The sequence below is a fragment of the Acinonyx jubatus genome, chromosome E1 (genome assembly GCF_027475565.1).
Source record: "Acinonyx jubatus isolate Ajub_Pintada_27869175 chromosome E1, VMU_Ajub_asm_v1.0, whole genome shotgun sequence".
In the NCBI taxonomy this organism is placed as follows: domain Eukaryota; kingdom Metazoa; phylum Chordata; class Mammalia; order Carnivora; family Felidae; genus Acinonyx; species Acinonyx jubatus.
The window spans coordinates 47,623,298-47,647,459 of record NC_069397.1 but is presented as its reverse complement, the minus strand read 5'-3'; the positions used below and the strand labels follow the sequence as shown (position 1 = coordinate 47,647,459).

Sequence of the window (24,162 nt, the reverse complement as noted above, 5' to 3'; positions counted from 1 at the left end):
TATAATTGCCCTAATGCTATATGGGTAAACAAATAAGTTGGGAATACAACAAATTTTAAAAGTTAAATCAGGCAAAGAAAAAATCCATAGGCTAAATTTTGTTTCAGTCTTTAAGCATTTAAAGTTTTCATTTTTGTTCTTACTTGACTCCTTCTAGGTAATGTCACCAGGTTTAAAAAATGATCAAAAGGGATGCCCGGGTGGCTCAGTCAGTTAAGTGTCCAACTTGGGCTCAGGTCATGATCTCATGGTTCATGAGTTTGAGCCCCGCATTGGGCTCTGCTTCAGATTCTGTGTCTCCCTCTCTCTCTACCCCTCCCTCGCTCATGCTCGCTCTCTCTCTCAAAAATAAACATTAAAGAAAATAATAAAAAAATTAAAAATCACCAAAAAAAGCCAAATTATTTCTTCCCAAAGGGCATATTTACACCTAACAGTGGCAAATCTAGATGAGATAGGACCCAGGGTAAAACTGCCCAAAGACTATTCAATTAGTTCCAGATATTCTCCTTCACCAAGATGCATCCCCCCAAATATGCAAATTCTGAGTGCGGTCAAGTGCAAAGAATCAGCACGGTTCTGAATTAAAATTTCTGGAGCTCAACAAATGACTGCTAAGACTTGCAAAGAAAGAAGTGACCAAAGAAAGTGTTAGTTTCTTGAAGGCAAGTTCATAAGACCAGAAACAGGCAAAGAAAAGGAGCATGTGATGGCTAACGTGGAACTAGCGGCTGTGGAAAACCCCAGGGCACCCTAGCGATTTTGAAATACTGAAGGAGAATGCCAATTCACAGCTAAGGTGACTTCTTATGGAAAAGTTTTAAGGCCCCATAAGGAAATGTCGCTGCCAAGCATTTCTGCACTGCTCACAGCAAAGACATACATCACGGGTTTGAAACACAGTGTGGGTGTGCGTGGTGCTAATCCAATTCAACTACACAGGGACAGCACTCGCTTCAGCAACACATATACCAAAGTGGGAACGATACAGAGAAGGTTAGCGTGGCCCCAACACAAGGATGATACATAAAATACACAAAGTGCTTTCCCAAGTCACAGAGTAGACCATGTAGAAGATAATCATATAACCACTGAAGCCTGAAAAACGAACACAAATACATCTTTCATAATATATTGGAAGATAAAAAGAATATTTTTTGAGTTTATTTATTTATTTTGAGAGGGACAGAGAGAACACGTATGCATGTGTGTGTGAGCAGGGGAGGGGCACAGAAAGAGACAGACAGAGACAGAGAGAAAGAGAGAGAGAGAGAGAGAGAGAGAGAGAGCAAGCGAATCCCAAGAAGGCTCCAAACCCAACGTGGAACCCAACACAGGGCTCGATCTCACAACCATGAGATCATGACCTGAGCTGAAATCAACAGTTGGAGGCTTAACCAACAGACCCACCCATGTGCCCCTACAAAGAGTATTTCTAAGGAAAACAAAATTATGTCTAAAATGGCCATAGCAAACCTGAGAAGATTTTTTCCATTTTTTTTCCTCCTAAAAGAACATCATATTTTGAGTTTACAACAAGTTCATCCAACCTTTTCTTAACTCATTCTTCAAAAATTGCCTAAGACCTACGTGTTTACCATTAACTTATACTAAGGAACAAAGCTATATAAGAACCCTGTCTTTTAAAAAAAAATTTTTTTTAATGTTTATTTTTGAGAGAGAGCGTGAGACAGAGCGTGAGCAGGGGACAGGCAGAGGGAGAGGGAGACACAGAATCCGAAGCAGGCTCCAGGCTGAGCTGTCAGCACAGAGCCCAATGCGGGGCTTGAACCACGAACTGTGAGATCATGACCTGAGCCGAAGTCGGACACTTAACTGACTGAGCACCCAAGCGCCCCACGAACCCTGTCTTTTTAAGAAGACTCCATTAAGTAAAGGGAAACAATAAATACAAATACTAAATATTATAACAGATATTTGAACATAGGGTCTTGAGAAACAGAAGGAGAGGCTTCAGGGAGATTTCATTCCACGCCAGTTAATGGAAGAGATGGGACTGTAAGACCGATCTCTACTGCCGGAATCTCCATCCTACTCTGGTGAATCAGAACAACCTTCTTAGAAGCCCTTTAGGGGTAAGTGGGCTTACGTGCAGCAACGGTAAAGGTAGAACGAAGAAAGTCAGCAGGTCTCAGCATAATCCTGCCTGAAATAGGATGGCATTGAGATGACCACAGGCAAACACACAACGAGGCTCCGTGCAACCAGGATACTCCAGTGCTAAACCAGCTAGGGATGCTTCTCTTGGTACAAGTAGAAATTCTCCAAAGGGGTTTGGTAACAGGATAAAGAAGTGCTATGGCACTCTCTTCTAACAAGACTCTTTCACAGTCAATGCTTCCCCAGAAGTCTGTGACCCCAGGACCAGGCTCCAGTCCTGAAGAACCATGATTGGTTTTGAAGCATGTTACGAACAAGAATGAGGAATCTCTTCAACTATCCAAAAATCTCTTAAAAACATGGATTTCAGCTATGAGGTCTACAAATTCCTTGACATCAACAGGATTTGAGTCATGATTCTAAAGAATTGATCCTGGCATCAACCTCCTAGCCTGTATTTTCAGTAACTTAGTCATGTTCTAAGAACTGAGGCAAGAGTCCTGGCAGCAAATTCTGAGATCTACTAGGTCAGATACTGCAAAAAACCTGGAAGTATAAAAATGGATGCTCTCTCAGGGCACCTGGGTGGCTCAGTCAGTTAAGTGGCCGACTTCAGCTGTGAGTTCGAGCCCCGCATCGGGCTCTGTGCTGACACCTCAGAGCCTGAAGCCTGTTTCAGATTCTGTGCCTCCCCTCTCTGATCCTCCCACATTCATGCTCTGTCTCTCTCTGTCTCAAAAATAAATAAAGGTTAAAAAAAATTTTTTTAAAAATGGATCCTCTCTTGGAGAAACCACAATCTGATTAAGGGGGAAAAATGCAAGAAAAAGAATCATATAGTAGTGTAATATTATATATATTGTGTGACAAATTCTAAGTCTATAGGAATATGACAAATGGAAAGAGTCAGAGAGAGTCTATAAGAAAACCAATCTCGGGGCGCCAGGATGGCTCAGTCAGCTCTCTTGGATGCTCACTCTCTCCCTTTCTCTGTCCCTCCCCTATTTGCGGTCGCTCTCTCTCTCTCTCAAAATAAATAAATAAACTTTAAAAAAAGAAAAGAGGGGTGCCTGGTGGCTCAGTCAGCTAAGCGTCCAACTTTGGTTCAGGTCATGATCTCGCTGCTCATGGGTTCAAGCCCCCCATCAGGCTCTGTGCTGACAGCTCAGAGCCTGGACCCTGCTTCGGAATCTCGGTCTCCTTCTGTCTCTGCCCCTCCCTCACTCATGCTGTGTCTCTCTCTCTCTCTCTCTCTCTCTCAAAAATAAACACTAAAAAAAAAAAAAAAAAAAAAAACTCTCAGGAGATCAGAAGATTTGTCTGTAAAGTATAAAATTAAGCAATATAGGTAAATGTAATGAAATGTTTAAGCAGTTTAAAGTTTTATATAATAATTATGTGCTAAACCAACTTCTTCCTATAATATAGGCCTATAAATAAATGAAAAGAACTCTACTGCAGGAACTCCAGTTGCTAATAGAAAAGCAACTGGAATATTTATGGTAAAATACAAAAAACCCTGAGAAAGTTATCCTTAAAGATAAAACAGCTACAGTGTATAACGAAGAAAAATTCCTTTAAAATCTTTAAACTCTTTAAGCTTCAAAAAATCTCAAATCTAATGTTTGTTTTTATGTTTCTTATATTTAAGAAAGTACTGATTAAAAGTTCCATATATAAATTATACATCATACATGCAAAGTTACACACACACACACACACACACACACACACACACCAATCCAGCTTACTTTACAGGCAGGAGTATATCAGTAAATAATAAGGAAAGGCACGTTCATCCTATAAAACGACAAAGCCTAAATATATTGAAATAAGTACAGGACCACTTCTTGTTACCAGGGAGAGGAAGAAGGCAATGCGAAGTCATTCAAGCAGAATAATAAGTAAACCAAAGCCAGATCAAAGGAATACAGAAGAAAGGCTGAAACGTGAAGCTGAAATATTTATTTCCTTCAAAACATCATCCATGCCTTGTCCCTGGGCAGTTCAATATTTCAAAGTAGCAAGAAAATATTCTCACTTACATTCATCACTATGCACAAGTAGATCAAATTTTAAGTAGGCAAATTTTCTCGTTATTTACCAAACATAAATATCATATTTATCATTGAGAGAAGGTTTTCTGCTTATCAGAAATGATTTCTAAATTATACGAAATAATTTTAAAATCACGATAGCCACTGCTCAGTACTTCTGGTGGATGAAGCCTGCTACAAGCTATAGCATTTATAGTGTAACCTAATTTTTAATGTCTTCACAAAGGATGAAAAAGAGTGAAAATTTATTGAGTGTTTATTATGCTCGTTAGTTTAGAGCAGTTCATGTATTATTTCATTCCATTTTTATAATGATAAAAAAGTTCTCATTTAGTTTTTTTCACAAATGAAAACAAGGAGGTTTAGAAGAGTTAAGTGATTTGTCCAAGTTTACATAGTCAATGGCAGAAGGAGAAATTAAACCAGCCCACCTGACCTCAAGGTCCAAAGTCGTTTTACGACATCACGCTATTTCTTTAAGCCTGAAGACAAGTAGGTCTTCACTATAATTTACCCTCACATAACATTAATATTTTCATGCCAAATCACTTTTAGAACATTTGAAAGTTAAAATATCTATCAAGCATTTACTTAACTCCTATTTTATGCCAGGATCTATGCTTGGTGCTAGAAATACAAAAATAACCAACACATTGTCCCTGCAGGCAATATAGGAAAGAAGACAAACTCTATACTACTTCCAGTGCCACAAAAGCTACACAATTAATATGAACATAATACTCTGAGCAAACAAGGACCAGAGGAATAATTATCTGTGCCTAGGGTAAAATAGAAAAGCTTCATAAAAGGCACGTCATTTGGTAAGATCATCACTCAATGTTTTTTTTAATGTTTTTTTTTTTTAATTTTTATTTTTGAGAGAGAGAGCGAGAGAGAGAGAGAGTGTGAGCAGGGGAGAGGTGGAGAGAGAGGGAGACACAGAATCTGAAGCAGGCTCCAGGCTCTGAGCTGTTAGCACACAACCCGATGCGGGGCTCGAACTCATGAACCACAAGATCATGACCTAAGCCAAATTTGGATGCTTAACCAACTGAGCCACCCAGGTGCCCCCATCACTCAGAATGTTTAAGAGGAGTAACATATATATTTTGGTAACTATATGTATTAAAATGTGGATGTATCTGTAAAAGACATATTGTATTTGATATTTATAAAATATCTTTTATTTTCCTCCTTACCATCATACTTTCCCTGAAAAGAGAAAATCTCCATCAGAAGATTCTTATTTATTTCAAAGGGAAGATGAATCTGGTAAAAGATTTCTAAAGATAAAGTTTTGTTTCAGCTATAATAAAGTATGCAACCATTTTTACTGATTATAAAAGGCTATTGATAAGTCCATGAAAGTACATGAGCTGGATTTATGGTAGTTTTCAGATATGTCTTTATTTATAAACATATATCATCCATGTTCCACTGACCATTCCCTCCTGCCTCATACTAAATTTTTCCAAAGGCTCCAGTGATATTCTTAAATGTGCTTAATAAGAAGTTCAGTCACTGTTAATCTGCTACCATGTGGTATTCATTAATTCATTTATTGTTAGTATGTTAAGTACCCATTATTTGCAAGGGACCTTGCTAGATGTTGAGCAGACATCACTGAATTTACCACCTCAGCTTCTGTGCTAAGGGAGCTTTAAGTAGAGCAAAGAAAAAAAGACATCGAATTAATACAAATAAGAACAATGAGGATTCAATTCAATGATCAAAACAGAAATATAGAGTACTAAGGGTTTATATATAATGGGTGAAAAACCTTACCTAGGAATTAGGATGAAAGAAAGTGATGTCAAAGTTAACTGAACTGTATGTCAATTACACTTCAATGTACACATCAAATGTACATACATCTTTTTTTTTTTCCTATCAAAAAGAAGAAGCTAACTGAAGGATGTGGAGGACTAGATAGAAGAAAATGCAGGAAAGGGCACTCCCAGCATAAAGGGCAACAAACTGAGAAGGTGTGAAAGGCAATGACTGTGGTTAAATCATGGAAGAGAACAGGGGTCAAGATACCAATACAAACAACAGAGAGAAAGGGGCCTGGGATGAGGCTGAGAATTATGTTGTCATACTGAAAATACTAGAGACAGAATTTTGGTAGTTTTGTAGAAAAACTACAGTGTGTGAGATGAAGAATAAAACAGATGGGATTTACAGGCATTGCTAAAGAAAAGGTCTGTGAACTTGAAGACTTAGCAACGGAAACCAACCAAACCAAAGCACAAGAAGAAAAACAGAGTAATAAAAAAGAAGCAAAGCATCAGTGACAACTATCAGCAACCTAATATATGTGTGTTTGGAGTTTTTAAAGGAAGAGAGGGGTAGGGACAGAAAAATATTTGAAGACATCATGGCCAAAAGCTTTCCAAATTTAATTAAAATTATAAATCTACACATCCAAGAACTCAAAGAACTCCAAACATGAGATAAAGAAAACTACATGAAGGCACATCATAATCGATCTCTCCCAAAATCAGTGACAAAGAAAAAAAAAAAAAAAAGAATCTTGAAAACAGCCAGAAAAAAGAATGTTCCAGAGAAACAAAAGTAAGGAGAGCAGCAGATTCATGGTAGAAGCAGCACAAGCGAGAAGACAGTCAGTGACATGTTTAAATCACCGACAATTAAGCTGGATCTATGCCATGAAGGCAAGAATAGCTCATTATTGGATAACCTAATACTACATTTAGTAATGACTACCTTACCTAAGTCCAAGATGATCAATAAAATTAATAAACCTCTGGCCAGACTGACAGGGAAAAAGAGACAATACAAGTTAACATTACGAGTGAGAGAGGTTTCATCACTACAGATCCTACACATATTAGAAGGACAATGACGCAGTATTATGAAAGAAAGAGAAAAAAGAATTTTAATCCATACTTCCCAGCACATACAAAATTAACTTTAAAAATGGATCAAAATCCCAAATGTAAAACCTGGAACTGTGATCAGGGACCAGGGAAAGATTTCTTAGATGTGACCTCAAAAGCACAATCCATAAAAGAACAAATAAATGCAAAGGACTTCATCAAAGTTTAAAACACCAGTTCTTTTAAAGAAACCATGAAAAGAATAAAAAGGAAAGCCACATACTGGGAGAAAGCATTTGCAAATCATCTGTTAAAAGACTTGTATCCAATATATACAAAGAACTTTCAAGACTCAATAATAAGAAAACAACCAACCCAGTTTAAAAAAAAAAAAAAGGCTAAAATTTTGAACAGTCACCAAAGGAGATATATTTATAGCAAAAAAAAAAAAAAAAGTACATGAAAAGTTTTTTAACATTAGTCACTAGGGAAATGCAAATTACAACCACAATGAAAAATAAAATAAAATAAAAAATAAAACTACAGTGAAATACTTAGACAAGCCTGTTGGAATTGTGAAAATAACAACACTGACCATATCAAGTATCGATAAGGATGTTGAGGAAACAGAACTCCAAACGCTACTGGGGGGGAATGTAAAACAGTACAATTCCATTTATTTAAAATTCTAGTAATTAAAGTATAGTGACAGAAAGGAGATTTGTGCTTGGGGCATCTGGGTGGCTCAGTTGGTTAAGCGTCCTACTCTTGATTCCGAATCTGGTCATGATCTCACAGTTCGTGAGTTTGAGCCCCATGTCAGACTCAGTGCTGACAGCGCGAAGCCTGCTTGAAATTCTCCCTCTTTCTCTGCCCCTCACCTTCTCACACTCTCTCTGTCTCTCTCAAAATAAATAAACTGAGAGAGAGAGAGAGAGAGAGAGAGAGAGAGAGAGAGAGAGAGAGAGATTAGTGCCTGCCTCCATAAAGAGAAGTCAGAGAAAGGTAGATCGGAGAGATTTCATAGGGGCATGACAAAACTTTTGGGAATAATTATATGCTGACAGAGACATATTTTTTATGTTGGTACTTTCCTTTCACAACTGTAGACATATGTCAGAATGTGAAACTGTATACTTTAAATATGTGAGATGTGTTGAATTTCAACTACAACTCAATAAAGCTGCTGAAGTGGTCCTTAAATATATTACAATATGTTTACTCCCACTTATTATAAGAGAACTACAAGTTTCAACTACATTGGGATACAACGTATCACACCTATCACCTTATCAGGCAAATATTTTAAAAATATAACAACACATTCTATTTGGGAGGCTGTGGGTCAAAAGTCATTCTAATATATATCCAGTGGAAATTCAATCAGTACCACCTTCATGCAGGGACATTTGGCAATAGAGAACAAAACTACATATATGTTTATCTTTTGACCCAGCGTTCCCCCGCCTAAAAAGTTACGGCGAATATATATTTCAAACAATACAAAAATACACATCTACTAGGTTATTCATTACAGTATCCCCTGTAATTGCAAATGCTGGGAACAACCTGTATGCCCATAGGTAGGAGAGCTGTTGCATAAACTGATTCATCCACACATTAGCATACGACACTGATATACAAAGAACGAATGACCTTCAGTTTACAACAAATGAAAAAACAAAGCGCAAGAAAAATCCACTGAGATATGCACGTATCGTATCTGCTCATCTGTGCAAAAGCAAATATAGAAGGGATCTGTCAGAGACTAATGAATGAGATCACCCACCTATGGGAGCTGGGGTCTGAGAAGAAAGGACAGAAGGAGTGGGGGTGGGGCATCACTTGTCTGAATATACCTTTTAGTGAAGGTCTGATTTTTAAAACCATGTTAATGCTCCATTTACTCAAAAAATAAAGGATAAAATCAATGAGGGGAGGGTGAGCTTCTAAAATGAAATGCCAACAGAAAAAGGAAAAGAAAAGAGGAGCCTGGGTGGCTCAGTCAGTTAAGTGTCCGACTTCAGCTCAGGTCATGATCTCACAGTCTGTGAGTTCGAGCCCCGCGTCGGGCTCTGTGCTGACAGCTCAGAGCCTGGAACCTGCTTCGGATTCTGTGTCTCCCTCTCTCTCTGCCCCTCTCCTGCTTGTGCTCTGTCTCTCTCAGTCTCTCAAAAATAAATAAATGTTAAAAAATTTTTATTTTTTTTTAAGAAAAAAAATCTAACAGGACTTCAGCTCCGTCAGCAAGAAGAGAACTTCTGCCCCTTTGGGTCCGGCTCTCTCCCACACCTGCTAACAATGCTGTGTTTGGGGAGAAACAATTGTGAATGCTCTGTTCAGCCCCTCTTTTCTCACTCCAGGAATGTCTTCTGCTGAGCACAGACTCTGACTGGCCTCTTGGGCTATGACCAGGCAAGTGCATTAATTCTAGGAGGAAGGATTCCCAAGCTGAATGTTGGCCACATACCTAAACCACAACTTCAGCTACCTGATTCTTCTGTTTTTTCAAATTAATTCTAAATTTGAGAGGGAAAGGAAGTATTATTTACTGGCTTCTAATCTCTCGCAAATAAAAAAAATGTTACAAAATTTGGGGGTTTTTTAAAACTTTACATTAAGAATTTATCCCTACGGAATAAATCCTAGATGTTCCTAGTAAAGCAGTATCATTAATTTTATTTTCATAATAGTCTTTCTTAAAATTCCTAAGGAATCTATAGAAGCATGCCATTTCTGTATTAATTCAGGCTTTGTTAGTAAATATTTGTGATAATTTTGACAGAGGAGACATTTAAGTTGTTTTATTTGTTCTAAGTATCTTTTTTATCTTTTGTTATTCCAGAATTGAAGCTTTTAATGTAGCAAAGAAAACCATATTTATATGCGGGAAAAAAAACAGAAATAAAGCCTGAAAAAAAACCCTCAAATCTCTGTGAGACTTCTACAGAGTAAAGTGTCAAATTCAGAACAATTTCAATTAAACTTTATTGAAAAAGAAAATGTTCTTAACCAGTTAATTGAATAAATGTCTTTTCAAAATAAATAATTTGGAATAATGTTATATAGGCCACACTGAATCTATTTTTTTAAAAAAAGTAACTATTTAAATAAATTGTTAACGTAACTTCCAACTCACACTACCAAAATAAAATGGCTATATACTGTAAAGATGGGAGATCTTGGTGAAGTGTCTCTTTTTTATTTTTTAGAGAGAGAGAGAGTGTCAGCACAAGGTGGGGAGGGGCAGAGAGAGAGAGAGAGAGAGAGAGAGAGAGAGAGAACCCTAGGCAGGATCCACACTCAGCGTGGAGCCCTACTTGGGGCTCAATTCCACGACCGTGAGATCATGACTTGAGCCAAACTCAAGACTGGGACACTTAACATCTGAGCCACCCAGGCGCCCTGGAAGTGTCTCTCCTGAGACGGAGCTGGAATAGACAAAGCTTTTGTTCACGTGGGCTGCGCTGCTTACAGCTTCTCTGCATGGCTCCGTTTTCTTCTTGACTTCAGCATAATTACTCGGAACTTTAGCCTGCGTACGGCCCATAGTGGCTGCCTAGCCAATCTTCATCCCGGTAACTTTTTTTTTTTTTTTCAACGTTTATTTATTTTTGGGACAGAGAGAGACAGAGCATGAACGGGGGAGGGGCAGAGAGAGAGGGAGACACAGAATCGGAAACAGGCTCCAGGCTCTGAGCCATCAGCCCAGAGCCTGACGCGGGGCTCAAACTCACGGACCGCGAGATCGTGACCTGGCTGAAGTCGGACGCTTAACCTGCTGCGCCACCCAGGCACCCCGCATCCCGGTAACCTTCCATGTCTCCAGCTTCTGCACTGATTTAGTCTCTAGGTTTCCCAGTTCCAAATTCCCAAGATCAGGAAGGAGGGGCAGTGCCCTATAATGACTAAGAACAGGGGCTTCAGAGTCAAACACATACAATTTCAAGCCCTCGCACTCTACTTACGAGCTGTGTGACCTTAAGCTCTTTGTATCTTAGAGTAAAATGAATTTGCTGCCTTTGGATCGCGTGTCCCACTCTAGACCCAATGCACATGGCAGAGAAGGGGAAGCGGTCCCATGGTGGGCAGCTATCAGAAGCTGTGGGCAGGGCATATTCTCCCATTTGGGTCCTCAGCCAAGAATTAGCAATGACATATATCTAGTAAATGTTGCCATCTCTGAATCATTTGGATCAAGTCACTTTAAAAGCACAAAAGGAGATCTACTGAGCGACACAAAAGCTAAAAGTCAGCATTCTATCAGGAAAAGAGCACTGAATCAGAAACTGGAAGGCCTAGGATTAAATCCTAGCCCAGCCACATATTAACCGTGCCAAACTGGTTAAACTGCTTAATCTCTTTGAACCTCAGTTTCTCCTTTTACATTGAAAACAATAACAAACAACCACGTAAGATTCTTTGAAGGATGAACTAAGGGAACACATACATTTTTTTAACTATAAAACATTAGAGTATTCCTATATTTTATTAGTTTATCAACTCCCCACCAAGCTCAAATTCATTGTACCACATTTCATTACTAAAGTGAATTTTGATTGTAATAAAACTCAGGAGGTTATATACACACACTGCTAAAAAAATGAATTTTGCAAACTTAACTCCTGAAGAAAGAATCTAATAAACCTAAGAGTCTCACGTTACAGACGAAACCTGTCGTGTGAAATAGCGTCCCGGATGTCTCTGTCAGTAAGAGGCCTCTTGACCATCATATTATACTGACGCTGATTTAAAGCAGTGTGTTCCCATGAGAAGAAATACAGAGTTCTGTAAAGACATACCTACAAAGAAGTACTTAATAGAATAGAAACTTCCTTTTCAATTTGAAACAAGGTCACCACAGATTTCTGTCCTCCCTTGAACCTTCCATCGTGCTTCTTAGAGGGAAGGTTATGTCAGCATGCTCACTGGGGCTAAGGAATGCCTATAGTAAACGGGAAGCTTTGACTGCTCTCCACCTAAAATGGTTTCAGATGCTCGAGCAGAATGCAGTAAAGAGAAAAGATGGGTCCCCACCAGCACCACCACTGATACTTACGAGTGCTATTTTTAAGGGAAAAAAAAAAAAAAAGAAATTATATTCAGAGTTTGCAGGCACTTTCCAAAGTGTAGGGAAACTTTTCAAGATGACACAAAGGTTTGCATCAATGCCAAACTAAATACTTTTTAAATCACCTAACAAAACGAATATAAATTTTTTTAATGTTTATTATTTGAGAGAGAGAGAGAGAGAGAGCGCAAGCAGAGGAGAGGCAGAGAGAGAGGGAAACACAGAATCTAAAGCAGGCTCCAGGCTCTGAGCTGCCAGCACAGAGCCTGACGTGGGGCTCGAACCCACAGACCACAAGATCATGACCTGAGCTGAAGTCCGCTGCCCAACCGACTGAGCCACCCAGGCGCCCCAAAAACTAATATAAATTTTTGATGGAGCCTTCTAGTAATTTATCCATAATTTCCAAATTCAAATTTAATGGTACCAGTTGCAAGAAGACAAACTACTATATTCCCAGTAAGTACTTAGAAAATTACTAAAATGAAACTTCTTAAATATATTATAAATATATGTTCACACCAGAGCCACAACCTGCAGAAGGAATGACTACAGTTTATGGATGTGGGAATCTTTCATCATGAATTGGAACTCTCTCTACCAAACAAGGTGAATCTCCTTAGTAACAATTTCAAACACTGCTACCATTCAAGGCCACTGATTAGTCAGAATAGAGCAAGCGAAGGAACAATTAACTTCCCAAGTAAAGAACTTGAAATGTTTCTAATTATAATCACATAGCACCCCTTTAAAAAGAAAAAGCAAAATCAAAGAATCAGACATCAAAAGACCATTAGGTCTTTCAATATAGACCATTTCCAGACCTACTTTACTCCACATAAAACCTCCTTTGGGGTGCTTTCATTTTTCACTAAGAATAGAGATATATGGTTCAAATTACTGAAAGTTTCTTCAAAGTTCCTTGACATTTGTGTATTCCACACCTAAAATGAATAAATGTTATATCAAGTAATAAAAAACCAGAAGATCCAAATTTTAACAAAGTGACCAATTTTTAAATTCCCTTGTTAAATTTCATGACCTCAAACTTCAGGCACTATGGTTTAGGGAGGAATAAAGGACATTCAGCAAGGAAGTAAAAGCATGTTTTTCCTAAGATTGGAAATGTTTGACATTTGCTTATTTATTGTTCATTATAGTCTAACAAAAATCTCTCTTCCAGAAAATCAGGTCTGTTTGCTCTCCTCCTAACCTCATGCTTAGACAGTAACACATTACCACATTCATGTCTTGAAACATTTTATTCCTTCTAGCAGGGAAATTCTCTTCTCCACCAGCTCATTTTCTATTCTTCAAAACCTAGTTTATTGCAGAGAGATATTCAGGAAGACTAAGTCTTCCTCCAACATCAGTTTCATCATATGCTATGCTGCTACTAAATTCTCCAACCATTCTCTGTTCCCTACAGGACAGGCTACATTCTTCTGCCCCCACCACTGTGGGGGTTGGGTCCCTTTCAATCTTGACCACCAGTTTCCTGGATCCCTGTTCCAACTGGGCTCATTTTCTCAGCTTTCTTCACATACACTCTTGCCCCCTCCATCCTTCCATATTAGTTCATATACTCTTCCAACTTCTTGGATGACTTTTACCACATATAAGAATAAATGTTATCAGATATGTAAGACACTGTGTTTAGAATATATATTCCTTGGGGATACCATCAGAAAGAGATCTACTATTAAAATTAACATCAGATTGAGAGTTAGCTTACACGAATATATTACTGATGAAACTTATTTTCTGAATCTCCATGAAGAAATCAAAGTATCTGATAGCTAGCAGCTAACATAACTGTGAGAAGTTACCATCATTAAGGATGTTTTCTAGTACTTCAGATGTGTTATTTAATTTTGCTTTCTTCCTGGGGCACCAGTTGGTATGGGGAGGGAGGGAGGCTCCATTGGTTAAGTATCTGACTTCCTCTCAGGTCACGATCTCATAGTTCATGGGTTCGAGCCCCGCATCAGGCTCTGTGCTGACAGCTCAGAGCCTGGAGCCTGCTTGGGATTCGCTCTCTCCCCTCTCTCTGCCCCTCCCCTGCTCACGCTCCATCTCTCTCTCTCTCTCTCTCTCTCTCTCAAAAATAAGTAAAACATTAAAAAAAATTTTTTTAAGCCTCTTGTAATTTTGTTTTCTTCCTTTATATTTTTAATACACACGCTTAAGTCCAATGTGAAATTCATTGAGCTTAAAGAAACATTGCTTTCAACATGGGCAATAATTTTCTATCTTGTCTCAATTATGCTTTGTTTGGAAGATTTCATTTCTTTTTTTTTTAAATAGACTGATTTTTTTAGAATAGTTCTTGATTTACAGAAAACCTGAAAAGATAATACAGAGAGTTTCTACATACCCTACACCCAGCATCCTTTATTATTAACATCTTACATTAATATAGCACTTTTGTTACAATTAAAGCACCAATATTGACACATTCTCATTAAGTAAAACCTATACTTTATTCAGATTTCCATAGTTTTTACCTAATGTCCTTGTTCTGTTTCAGAATCCCATCTAGGACACCACAATACATTTATTTGTCATATCTCCTTGGGCTTCTTTGGGCTGTGACAGTTTCTTAGACTTTCTTTGGTTGTGATAACCTCAGTGGTTTTGAGGAACATTGGTCAGGTGTTTTGTAGCATGCTCCACTATTAGAACTGGTCCAGTGTTTTTCTCAAAAAAATGGTTAGGCTGGTGTTGTAGATCTTTAGGAAGAAGGCCATAGAAATAAAGTGTGCTTTTTATCACATCATATTAAGCGTAATACTGTCTACATGATTTATCACTATGGATGTCGACCTTGATTACGTGGATAAAGTCTGGCATTACTTGTTATTTTATTTATTATTTTATTTTATTTTATTTTATTTTATTTTTAAACTTACACCCAAGTTGATTAGCATATAGTGCAATAATGATTTCAGGAGAGACACGGTGAGGCAGAGTATGAGCAGGGGAGGGGCAGAGAGAGAGAGGGAGACACAGAATCCAAGCAGGCTCCAGGCTCCGAGCTGTCAGCACACAGCCTGCCTGATGCAGGGTTTGAACCCACAAACTGTGAGAGATCATGACCTGAGCCGAAGTTGGACGCTCAACCGACGGAGTCACCCAGGCACCCAGATCTTGCATGGCTTAAGAGGAAACAGAATTTCAAATTTCACATGAAGTCTCCTAATTTTATAATGTTAGCAAGTGATTCAAGTTTTTCAAACCACTTGGCGGGTCAAACTGAACATAAGTGCAGGTTGACTCTATGTGCAGGCCGAGAAAGCATGAGCTTGAGCAGAAGAACATCAAAGTGGACAAGAAGAAAGCACAGAAAGGGCTAAGATATGAGCATCACGAAGGAGAAAAGAAGGGAAAGTAGTGGCTTCTGGGACATCCTGAAATTCTGTAGGAAGTGAATTTAAAAGTGGAAAATAATTACAAATATTCAAATATACAGTAATAAGTGCTATAAAGAAAATTAAGGAAGTAAAGGGCCTGAGACTAAGACATAGATGAGTAAGTCACTGCCGTAAGAATGGTCTGGAAGAATGCCTTCTAAAGCTAGGGGCTTGGACTGGACTGTTCCAGAGAGGAGCCAGAGGGAGCAGAGGAGGGGATGAAAATGCAACCAAGACTGAGCAGAAGGAAGAAAATCAGGATAAGGTGTGTCCCAAAAGCTGAAGAAGAAAATGTCGTAGGGAAGGAGACTGAACAAAAGCCACATCCAAGGTCACTGAAGCCTTAGGAGAAGCTTTGCAGCATGATGGAAGCAGCCAGACTGAACTGGGCTGAAGACGAAAAAATGGGAGGAAATTCACAAAATAACTGCAGGCACCTGCCTATAAAAGCAAAGAGGGAGATGCGCCTGGGTGGCTCATTCCGTTAAGCATCTGACTCTTGATTTCAACTCAGGTCAGGATCTCACAGTTCTTGGGATTGAGCCCCATGTCAGGGCTTGGGATTCTCTCTCTTTACCTCTCTCTCTCTGTCCCTCTCCTACTCATGAATGCACATGCGCTCGCTCGCTCGCTCTCAAGATAAATAAATTAATTAAAAAACAGCAAAGAGGGAAAAGGGTCACAGATAGGGGGTGGCGGTTGAGAACGGTGTTTTAAGGTGGATGCTTACTCTTGTCTACGTGTTAAAAGAACCACTGCAGGGAGACTGGGTGGCTCAGTTGGTTAAGCGTCCAACTTCAGCTCAGGTCATGATCTCACAGTTTGTGGGTTCGAGCCCCGCGTCAGGCTCTGTGCTGACGGCTCAGAGCCTGGAGCCTGCTTCGGATTCTGTGTCTCCCTTTCTCTCTGCCCCTCCCCTGCTCATGCTCTGTCTCTGTCTCAAAAATAAATTAAAAAAAAAAAAAAAACATTAAAAGGACCAGTGCAGCTGAGAGATAACAAAGGGGTCTTAAATTAGTCTGCGCAATGGAGAAAAGGCCATAATTGTGAAAGGAGCCAAAGAATGCATGGGAGGATGGGCCTGGGGGACGGCCTTCTATGTTAACAGGATATAGGAAAGGAAGGGATTCAAACAAGGACTTTAATGAAAGCAGAAACTACTTTGGAGGTGCAAGAAGAGAAACAGCACCAATTTTACATGTAATTAGTGACAGGTGGCAGGTGACGAGGAGGAGATGATGACAAAGTGATGACAAAGGCTTCCCTATGTGCTCCACGAGTATATGATGACACAAACAGCGTTAGGAAAAAATAAACAGCGATAAAAGTTCAGAAGGAGTGGACGGTGGTCTATTACATTAATAAAGCACATATCAGTGGTACGAAAATGAAGGAATACTCATGGCAACAGAGAGTATGATGCTTTTTTGGATTTAGAAAGAAAACCATTTGGGAGATCTGAGTCGGCCTTTGATTCGCTTATTAATTTTGCAGAAAGCTAACAGCACTGCACTGCTCAGGAGGTCATACAGCTCCGCGTGGCTTGCTAGCCTCCTGAAAAAAGAGGCAAAAGACCACAAAGCAAGCTGAGATCAAGGAATTTTTAAAAATCAAGTTTCAAGGTCATGGGGAGGTCACTATGTATTTAGATTTTAGTCACATAAACTAATCTATAATTGGATCTACAGTAAATCACAATAATTGATTCCACAAATGACGATTCTGACTTACCATAAATTGTTTTCATTATGCGATGGTAAAAAGGATGGAAGTGTATATATTACATTTCAAAAAGAATTCTATCAGAAAATAAGTTAAAAATAGTTCTGGTCTCCATATACAAAATGGAATCTGGCTAACAACTCCTGAATCCTGCAAATACTCACTAAAATACCTAGAAAGAGAAAAGGGGAAAAAATGGGGCAAAAACCCCAAGAACAAGAACTGAGATAAACAAACAACTTGATGAAAGAAGGTGGGAGGAATCACCAATAATTCAAAGCAAGTGGAAGCAGACTGATAAAAAAGTATCTATACAGGTCCACTTAAGAGCAAAAGTAAACTGGTCTTTGGAAACAGAACCAGAGAAAAATGAGGTAGGAAGACACCCTCTTCCTCCCTTAGGTAAAAGATTCTGTGTCTAAACAAATTTTTAAAATTTACTGGCTGGGATTCTTCCACATAACAGAGAAAATCCGAGTAATATCCACAAATGTTCCATATACATCCATTCAGAGCCAGTAAGTCCCAGGAAACATGGGGACGGAGAGTAAAGAATGAATGAATGACGGTACACAGTATGCAGGGAGCTGTAATTTCCACAGCTAAAGCAATTTGGCTGGATGGAAACAAAAACTATTTTTTAACTTATTTGAGAGAGAAAGTGCAAGTGTGGGAGGGGCAGAGAGAGAAGGAGAGAGAGGATCCTAAGCAGGCTCTGTGCTATCAGTGCAGAGCCTGATGCAGGGCTCGATCCCACAACCCTAGGATAATGACCGGAGCCAAAATGAATAGTCGGATGCTCAACTGACTGGGCCATCCAGGCACCCCAAAGTATATTTTTTAAAATGTATGTCTATCAACTGGGTCCTTCAAGTAGAAAATATAAGTTTAGGGGCACCTGGGTAGCTTAGTTGGTTAAGCATCTGACTTCGGCTCAGGTCATGATCTCACGGCTCGTGAGTTTGAGCCCCGCGTCAGGCTCTGTGCCGATAGCTTGGAGCCTGGAGCCTGCTTTGGATTCTGTGTCTCCCTGTCTCTCTGCCCCTCCACTGCTCACTCACTATCTCTCTCTCTCTGAAATATACATAAATATTAATAAATATACATATATAAGTTTGGGGCACCTGGGTGGCTCAGTCGCTTGGGTGTCTGACTTCAGCTCAGGTCATGATCTCATGGTCTGGTCCATGGGTTTGAGCCCCACATCAGGCTCTGCGCTGGCAGCTCGGAGCCTGGAGCCTGCTTCAGATTCTGTGTCTCCCTCTCTCTCTGCTCCTCCCCTGCTCTCACTCTCTCTCTCTCTCTCTCTCTCTCTCTCTCTCTCAAAAATAAGTAAACATTAAAAAAAGTTAAAATATATATGCTTAAAAAAGAAAAATACAAAATGGTAGCATAAACTATATGTAAGAATAAATTTAACAAAAATATGTAAAATATATGTGGAGAGAATTATAAACATTAAAAGCCATTAAAACAGACTAATGGAGAAATATACTATGTATGGAAGAAAGAAACCAATGTCGTGAAATTTTTAATTCTACTTAATCTATAAAGATAATGCAAATATAATAAAATATCAACAGAATTTTAGTAAAACCAGATTCTGAAATTGAAATAGAAGACCAAATAAGAATGGCTAAGACAATTTTGGAGATAAAGAGTAGAGTGTGGCAAAAAGAAAAAAGCACAGAGTGTGGGAGGGGATGTTATCACCGTATGAGAGCTCAAGACTTAATATGTATTTGAAGTAATTAAAAGTTCCTTATTAAGTATCATAAGTTACAGCCTACTTTATATTGTAGTAGAACAGTTTTTATAATTATATTTCAAGAAAGGTTTTTAAAAGTACAAATTTGTTTTCTAAACAGAATACATTTTCTTATTGAGGTAAAGATGTTTTCATTCACTTATTAGGCATAGAAATCTTTAGCTTCTTTCTATATAGCTCCTTAATTCAATTTTTTCCATTTTAAAGCATATATCACGAGTAATTCCTTGAGATTTTTTCACCAACCTTACAAACAAAGGACCAAGCCACAGTCCCTCATTCAGGCAATATATAAAACTGAATTTAGAATTATACGATTCAGCTATACTTGAAAATTTCTACACGAGGCTGATTGAACCTAGTTCTCCCTTTCTACCAAAATTCAAAATTCAAGCCTCTGGGTAAACTGGAAGGTTATCTGCTTTTAATGGGACTTCATCTAAATTTTTGAAATAAGCAATGTTCCAATAAAAAACAAACCTAATCAAAATGTAGTCCACTCCCTCTTTGGAATAATCACAAGATTCTTTAGTATTCCATTTAAGTCTTCTTTTAAGATTAGTTACTAGCAAATAAAAGGACAAAAACACTGTCATTATAACATTGCAGTTTTATTATCTATACTCTAAGGCATTCCTATTTGAAGATTAATCCCCATTCCTACTAATATGATAAATGTTGATTTATAACAACAAACAACCAAAAGATAAATGAAGGAGATTTAAAAGAACCTTACAGGGAAGCTTTTCCACTCATGTTTAAAAATATAACTTCTTTAAAAATATAACTTTAGGGGTAAATAATCTGTTTTCCACTGTAATGGGGGATTATAAATACTGTGTATAGTAAGCAAGAAAACACTGTTTTCTAAAATGTGTTGGAAAAATAAAACCCCAAAAATGTTTCATAAATTAATGCATTTTAAATAAAACTATAAGTCAGGCAGAAGAAGAGAAGCTGTTCATTTTTGTGTAAATAATTTTATAGAATGACTTTCAATAAACCAAATGATGACCATCTGCTGCCTAGCACTAGCACTGAGAGTTGGCTGCAAAACAAATAAAAATATAATTCAAGAACATTCTGAATTACCTCAGAAAACATCAAGAATTTTTTTTCTTATTAAAAAAAATTTTTTTGAACATTTACTCATTTTTGAGAGACAGATAGAGGGGGAAGGGCACAGAGAGAAAGAGAGACACAGAATCCGAAGCAGGCTCCAGGCTCTGAGCTGTCAGCACAGAGCCCAACACGAGGCTTGAATTTGTGAATGTGAGATCATGACCTGAGCTGAGGTCAGATGCTTAACTGACTGAGCCACCCAGGTGCCCCTCAAGAATTTTTTTTCTAATAATTTATGTGCAAGTGAAATTATACTTGAAAAAGCAGTGTTACCTGAAAATATGATTATATATTTCAAAAACAAACAAACAGCTATTGAGAATTTGTTGGAGGAATATTTTAAAATATTAAAATATTTAAGATTAAAATATTAATTTTATTAATAGAATTAGAGGTTCAAAACTGCACCAGGGTGAAGTTACAGTGAGGAAAGCCCTCCAACTTCTTCCCTTTGGTCCCAAAGCAACCTGAACCCCCATTAACTTCACTCGGTTCTTTGACAATGCCAATGAATGATCTAAAAGCCTGCATGTGTCCAGCTTGGCACAACATGAAAATTTGGATGAAGGTAGATATATCCAACAGAAATGTGTGTGTGTGAAAGAAACATAGTAAGAATATCCATTGCAGCACTATTAATAATATCCCCAAACTAGAAATTGACAGTAGAATGGATAAGTACATTGCGGTATGTTCACTTTGAAATATTATTCAACAGATGAGAATACATTACAATGCTATGTAACAACAGGATCTCACAAACCTAAAGGTTGTGCAAAAGAAGCTCATTTCTGTCTCGCCCCATCCAGAGTACTGAAGGACGAGCTGCGTGACCAGCGGGTGGGAAGAGGCTGGGAGAAAAGCAGACAGGGCTCTCAGAGGGCATTAACAGTGCTCGCGTCCTACTCACTCCATCATGGATTCCACCAAGAAGCCTGCCCATGAGCCACTGGGAATGCCCTACCCACAGATCCCTCAACAGGCCCACAGCCACCCACAGCACTCTGTGCACCTTACCCACACCCCCCCCCCACCCTACGGCCAGCTCCCTGCACGAGGTTTCAATGGCAGCAGGCAGAGCAAGCTTGAGCACGGCACAGAGAGCCAGCCTAAATCTGAGGGCCAGGAAAAGACCACAAACTTGAGCTTCTGCACCATTTCTGTAAAAACAAACGAGTCTGTCGACACTTAGCCTGGTATGGTGCAGGATCAAAGACATGAACGGGCTTAAGAATTCTGCCACAAGAGGGAGGAAAAGCATAGAGCAGGTGTACTCTAGAAAGTCTGAGAAAGCTTCAGAATACCTAGCAGGGCTGAAGGAAGGCATTTCTCTCCTGAAGGCAATTAGTAAAGACCCCTGGTCAGTAACTGCTACTTCAAATGTGAGGATAGCAACGCAAAACTTCAAGGAACATGAAAAATCAAGGAAACATGACACCGCCAAAGGATCAAAATAATCTAGCAAATGACCCCAAAGACATGGAGATGTGTGATTTACACGATAAAGAATACAAAATATATTTTTAAGGGTGAGGCACAAAAAACACAGAAAGACAAATCAACGAAATCAAGAAAAGAGCGCATGGACAAAATAAGAAGTTTAACAGAGAAATCATAAAAAAAAAAAAAAAAAAAAAAAAGAAGAACCAAATAGGAATTCTGGAGTTGTGGAATATACAATGAATATGAAAAAATACAATAGAAAGCGGTCATGGAAAAGAACCAACAGTATCCACAGCAATGTGGATCAGGCAAAAAAATAAAAATTAAAATAAAATTAAATAAATAAATAAATAGATAGATAGAAAGGAAAAAAGTATCTGTGAGACAGAAGACAGGAAATTACCCAGAGGAGAAAAAGGATGAATAACGCCTCCATGAACTGTGAGATGCCATCAGAAGAACCAATTTGTGTACTGGAGTTTCAGAAGAAGACAGGGAGAAGAGAGGAGGAAACTTACTGAAAGAAATAATGGCTGAATTATGAAAAACAGTATGGAGGACCCTCAAAAAATTAAAAACAGAACCACCATATGCTCCAGCAATACTACATCTGGGAATATATACAAAGGAAATGAAAACACCAACTCAAAAATATATCTGCACCCCCATATTCATAGCAGCATTATTTACAATTGCCAAGACATGGAAACAACCAAAGTGTCCACTGGCAGATGAATGGATAAAGAAGTTGTGGTACACACACACACACACACACACACACACACACACACACACAGTGGAATATTATTCTGCCATAAAAAGAAGGAAATCCTGTCACTTGCAACAAATGCATTGACCTTGAAGGCACTCTGCTAAGTAAAATAAGTCAGACTAGGAAAGACAAATACAAAAATTCAGAAACAGAGTGGAACAAGTGAAGGCCAGGGGCTGGGAGGGAAGGGATAAGGGGGAGATGTTTGTTAGAGAGTACAAACTTCCAGTTATTACATGAATACGTTCTTGGGATCTAATGTACAGCACGGTTAACAAGACTGTATCATACACTTGAAAGTTGCTAAGAGAGCAGATCTTTATGGTTCTCACCACAAAAGAAATGGTAATTCTGTGAGCTGATGGAGGTGTTAGCCAAAGCTATCATGACAATCTTTTCACAATATAGAAGTGTAGCGAGTCAACACATTATGCACCTTAAGCTTAAACAATGTCATAAGTCAATCATACCTCAATAAAGCTGGAACAAAATTTAATAATAATAGTTAAGCAGCTCTAAATTTGTATGTTCTGAGATCACCAAACAGTATTTTAAAATGCAGTACCTTAACTTAATGTTTCCATTTACTCCACAATCTCTGTTACCCCTACGTGGAACAAAAATATAAAGCAGTATAGCTTTTCCATCAGCAACTTATTTGTGAAAGTTCATTCTGACTTTGAATTCCAAAGAATGCTTACATGAACTCAATGGCTCCAAAGCAGCTGTTTTCCCTGGAGGCTGCATTTATACTTCGTCACAGACTCACCACCCTTTGTGTCTACTGTCTTTCACATGGACTCTTAACAGTGTCCTCATCTTCCTTATTTTCCTGCCTCGGATTTCTTGTTACTCATCTGTATGATATTCTCACTCCTGCCAGGATCATCTCCCTAAAGTACAGGTCAGGCATGAGATTCACCTGCCTTGAAATATCGGGGCAGTCTTCTGCATGTACTTTTGACCCCCAACTCAGCCACCTTATCAGAATAGGCCTCAGGGCTTGGAACACTCCTCCACGGATAAGGAGCCCCCAAAGCCTGTGCTGAGCTTATCACCTTGGGTGGAATATTTCTCTCGGGTTCAGCTCAAAGAATGCTCTGTTGTCTTTGAAGTATGTGCATCATCTGGCACCTGGCCAACGTTGCTGTCAACTATCCATCCTCCACAGGGAGAGGACAGGCAGGGTTCTTCTACTGCAGCACAGGAGAGGTAGGAAAATTGCCTTGTGACAGCGGTGGGGAGAGAGCCACTGCCCGTGGGGGACTGAGCCCACTACTGAAGCGGCTCTTGCTGTCTCTTCTTTGTGCCAGTAAAGCATCATTCTGTTCGCGGCTGGATCGTGTTGTGTTCTTGGTGAGTCCAATACTAAAGGGCAGTAGGCAGAAATGTTTGGACTTCTATTCCCAGTGGCTGGCATTGTGGCATTTTCTGTCCTCCAAGTAGCTGGAGTCCTCCCCAGGGATCGGAATCTGGGGCATGATGCCTTACTCTTGGGTGCAAACCAGTGTATGTAACCCACTGTGGCATTAGGAATCAAAATATGTGTACCACAAGCAGATTCAAGTTTATAAAATACGGTTCATAAATTAAAAGTGAAAAATGAATCTACTTATTATATGAGAATTCCCACAAGGAAACCTAAAGCATGTCAAAAATGTAGTATAATCTCCCACGGCAAATACCTTTTACATTCATTAAGAATATCCTAATTATAGGGGCGCCTGGGTGGCTCAGTCGGTTGAGCGTCCGTCAGACTTTGGCTCAGGTCATGATCTCACGGTTCGTGGGGTCGGGCCCCGCGTCGGGCTCTGTGCTGACCACTCAGAGCCT

General features: G+C 39.0%; 1 protein-coding gene and 1 pseudogene across 13 annotated transcripts in view; one reads left to right on the top strand and one right to left on the bottom strand.

Annotated features, from left to right (window-relative positions):
- Positions 1-24,162, bottom strand: part of CEP112 (centrosomal protein 112) — a 468,883-nt gene that overhangs the window by 312,030 nt on the left and 132,691 nt on the right. The gene's annotated exons all lie outside the window — the stretch shown is intronic.
- LOC113596099 (uncharacterized) lies at positions 948-1,048 on the top strand (annotated as a pseudogene).